Raw genomic sequence first — 5,000 nt, forward strand, 5'->3', positions numbered from 1 at the left:
TGACCTTGAAAGTATTCTCCCTTTCTGACAGAGTACAGCAACTGACGAACTACAGTAACCCTCCATAACTGTATCCTATCTGTATTTTACCTTGTTCCGCCTAACAAACGACCAAACATACTATCATCTTAACACAGGTGATAAGTATAGTACACATATGCTGACTCCTGTAACATTAGGTATCATCGTCTTGGAATTAATTATACAGTCATTAGAATTTAGGAAGGACCAGGAACTAAATGATGAAAACCAAATTGTAATAAGTAAAAGTTGCAGCTATATGCTAATCCAGTGGTTTCCAGCCTTTTTCAGTACATCAACCATTTACTGACTTCTTCAAGTTTGTTACCCACATCATCAAATGTAATTACAGAAGTACAGATTCTATGAGTCTATAATAAACTAACAGATAAGGGTTATTAAAAAAAATCAGCATTCACCAGCTCCAACTGCCACTCTGCCAGTCAGTCAAAGTTGCCAATTCATGTTTTGGTTCAGTTTCTAAACTTTAAGATACAAATTATAAATCATATATAGTAGCCTTCCATTTACCCACACAGATTATCCAAATTACCCACTTGCGGGTAGTTACCCACAGGTTGGGAACCACTCATTCCTCATTTATTCTGGTGTGAAGAAAGCATTATGGCTTAATGCAAAGATATCTTTATACCCGATATGACACCGATGAACTGCAGCAGCTAATCAGTCTCACCTCAGGTAAATGTATCTTTAGGGCAAACCGGAATGCTTTCTTCACACCTGAATAAATGAGAAAAATATTTTGCGACAACCAACAAGAGAGTTATGAAACAAAAGTTTCCATCCTTCGGCCGGACTGAAGGTCTGAATGGAGACCGTGCGAACTGAGAGGATAAAAATCGGAGATAAAAGTCTGGATAAAAATGGAGGTGAGACAAAGACAGAACACCAAAGGGTTTTAGGGAAACGGTGCGTTTATTTCTGTTTTTCAAATATCGTTCGAATGTTGTGAACCTGAATCAGACGATTTTGTAAGAATAAAGTTTCAAACATTTGCTTTTTGCATCTTGAATGGAATCTATATAAAGTAACCAGAAGGTATGGAATCTTAAATTGAAGTTTTAATTAATATCCCCCTTCTCTCTCTCTCTCTCTCTCTGTCTGTCTGTCTCTTTCTATATATATATATATATATATATATATATATATATATATATATATATATATATATGTATATATATATATATCTTTCTCTCTCTCTCTCTCTCTCTCTCTCTCTCTCTCTCTCTCTCTCTCTCTCTCTCTCTCTCTCTCTGTAGTTCCAGACTTTTCAGTAATCCTGCAGTGGAAAGCGCAAGGGCTGTAAATCTTATCTAACGAAATTCAGATATAAATAAAAAAAAAAAAAAATGGAATAACTGCGAATCGTTTCAAATGGACAAAACGAATTCTGGAGCAGAGGGTAAGAAATAATCGTTACAAGTGAGAGGGAAATTTCCTCTACATATTTTTCCTTCTGTTCCAGGAGGGTGCGGTAACAAGGTACAACCTTTCGTTCCAAGATAATGGCGTTTGTTCACATCTTCATCCGGCTGAGGGCTTTACAAGAATTGATGGATGGAAGGTGGAATTGGTGATTATCTAATTGGCGTCACAATACCATAGGTCATCGATGCAGGAGAGGTGAGGAATATATGAAATGCCTTGCAATGGCGATATACAATGGTTGATAACTTTGGGCAATTGTAATTGATTTGACATTTGGAAATTTGTCTTCCTTTGGTTATAAAATATGAAGCGTTTAGACAGACAAACTTGCAATTATTAGTTTTTTTGTTTAAATATTATTCTAAAATTTCATCGTGGGTAAAATCGCTGCGTTTTATTAATAAATTAAAATTGAGAAAGAAAAATTCAGGAATTATCGCAAGTTTTCCTTATCAACCCATTTCTCGCCCTATATTTCACATTATTCAGAAAGTGTCACAACAGAAAAAGCATAAAAATCAAGTTTGATTCATTCTTTGAAATACAGAATAAATAAAAATTAGCTAAGGTTGAATATTCAACGTTTTAAATATCTTATTACAGGTTTTTCTCCTCTCTAATTTTCTGTCATTCAGAAATGTCAACCCATAAAAAAAAATTAAAAATACAAAAAAAAAAAAAAAAAAAAAAAAACGAAAAAGAAACGAGCCAAGTCAGATTGATGCAGGAGTGAAAATATAGAGAAAATGTTCCGTTAAGTAAATCATTATGTTCGGAAATGTCATAAAAGAGAAAAAAATTCAATGTGATTCCCGTTTATTCGAGGATCATTCAAACAGATTTTAATATCTTATATATATATATATATATTTATATATATATATTTATCTGTCATATATAGAAATGTCAACCCTATAAAAAAAAAAAAATATAAAATAAGAACTAAAAGAAAAATGAAAAAAAAAGTTAATTTTACTTACGGTAATTGATATATCAATCACGCAAAATCAAAATGGTCATGATCATGTGTGTGTGTATATATATATATACAGTATATATATATATATATATATATATATATATATATATATATATATATATATATATATATATATATATATATATGTGTGTGTGTGTGTGTGTGTGTGTGTGTGTGCGTGTGCGTACGTATGTGTGTGTGTAGTAAATAGAATAAGAACAATCCTATGATAAAATGGGTGTAGAAATGTGGAGATCACAAACTTATATCAGTAAAATACCTCTGTCATGTCAAAGAGCCAATGCGTGTCCTGGAAAATCTTATTGAAACGAAAATGCAGAAAACGAAGGGGGAATTATGGAAAGTTCCAGAGCGACGACACCGCGATCTAAGTCAAACAAAACAAGAAGTGACGCAAGAAAAATCCTGTAGAAATAAGAATCCTATTGCTTCCCGTGATCCTCCAGGATATGTTATGTTGACAGAGGAACTTTGGAAACCTAAGGGATAGTGGGGCGGGGGGTGGGGTGTGGGGGGAGGGTTTCCTTCGGGAGGCTTAAAGGAAGTCCTGTCGCTCGGCTTCCATCCACTCTTGTATCCTCAGCACACTTTATTCCCTTTGTTGTTTATGATTAACATGGCTCCATGCCAACACGGGCTTTTGCTCACAGGGAAGCCCGTCTATATTCCCCTTCACTGTCAGGCATCGACAGACAACTTTTACTTAAGACGTTTACCAAATAACCCTCAAGGTTTGGTTTTGTTCTTTATGCATCAGTATAATAAAATCTCAATAACGGTTATACAACAAAAGCATTTAGATATATGTTTTTCGTCTCGTTCAGATTTCTTTTTAGTGTAGAGTTTCGATATTTTATTTATTTTCTCTACAGTACGGAGTTTCTTTTATAAGGGGACAATGGTATTCTCACTTAGTTTTCCGTAAAAGAAAACTATTGAGATGGTCTTGTCTGTTCGCCCGCACTTTTTCTGTCCGCTCTCAGATCTTAAACACTGCTGAGGCTAGAGGGCTGCAAATTGGTATGTTGATCATCCACCCTCCAATCATCAAACATGCCAAATTGCAGCCCTCTAGCCTCAGGGAGATTTTATTTTATTTAAGGTTAAAGTAAGCCATAATCGTGCTTATGGCAACGATACAGGACAGGCCACCACCGGGCAGTGGTTAAAGTTTCATGGGCCGTGGCTCATACAGCATTATACCAAGACCACCGAAAGCTAGATCTATTTTCGGTGGCCTTGATTATACGATGTAGCGGCTGTACAGAGAACTCGATTGTGCTGAAAAAACTTCGGAGTATTTTCTCCTTGTCTGTGAAACGTAAATATGGTGTGATTCATCTATCTCTTGTCATTTTTTTTTGTAACGGAATATTTCAACCAAGACAGACAGTGATTTGTCTATTTTTTGTCGTTTTGTGACATTGCAATACATTGCTTTTACAGTGACAAACTGTCTGTAATTGGCTTCACAATGACACTGAGTAAGTTTTCACAGGTGCAACTAACAGGTGCAACAGATTTATATTCTCAGCAGAGGTACGTTAAGGTGCAAATCAAGTGGCACAATAGCTTATTACCAACTCGACGTCAGATAACAAGATGTCATTTCCTCTGGCTGTTGACTTCCGAGCGCGGCTGAATGCTTGTGCATTCGCGCGAAATGAGATAGACGTCTCAAACTGCGTCTCCAGACGTTTGTCAAAAGGAATTTGCCTCCGGCACAACACCCAAGTAAGAAATGTGATTCCATCATCTCCTCCTCTCGCTTGATATTCCAGGCTTCTTTCGGCCGCTTGCAAATCCTGTTGACTCCGTGACATTCTTCGCCAAACATTTCCTGCGCCAAGTGTTGCCATCGCGCGAGCTTTCCCATTGTGTCCGTTCTCAAAAGGGAGTTCTGACTTTTGCCTCGTTAAACTTTCCTGTTTTTTAGTTTTCTGCAAAAGGAAAGTATTGTACCGGCTTTGTCTGTCTGTCCGTCCGCACATTTTCTGTCCGCCAGCAGATCTTAAAAATTACCGAGGCTAGAGGGCTGGAAATTGGTATGTTGATCATCCACCCTCCAGTCATCAAACATACCAAATTGCAACTCTCTAGCCTCAGTAGCTTTTATTTTATTTAAGGCTAAAGTTAGCCATAATCGTGCGTCTGGCAACGGTATAAGACAGGCCACCACCGGGCCGTGGCTGAAAGCTTCATGAGCCACGGCTCATACAGCAGTATGCACTGTACAGAAAACTCGATTGAGCCGAAGAAACTTCGGTGCATTTTTTACTTGTTTATGTCTCCTTTTTTCAGTTGCACAATAAAACGGCAAAGAAGAGCTGAAGACGTCTGTTGTTGAGGAAAATTAAGTTACGTTGTTATACAATTTGTGCATAATATGGCTTTTCGTAAAAGCTCGAGGACTTGCGGAAACAGTCCGCACTAAGGATTCTTCCTGATTTTCCCGGATTTTTAGTTTTCTGTGAAAGAAACTATAGGACAGGCCACACTGGGCTGTGGTTAAAGTTTCATGGGCCGCGGC

Source organism: Macrobrachium rosenbergii, chromosome 18 (assembly GCF_040412425.1).
Source record: "Macrobrachium rosenbergii isolate ZJJX-2024 chromosome 18, ASM4041242v1, whole genome shotgun sequence".
Taxonomy (NCBI): domain Eukaryota; kingdom Metazoa; phylum Arthropoda; class Malacostraca; order Decapoda; family Palaemonidae; genus Macrobrachium; species Macrobrachium rosenbergii.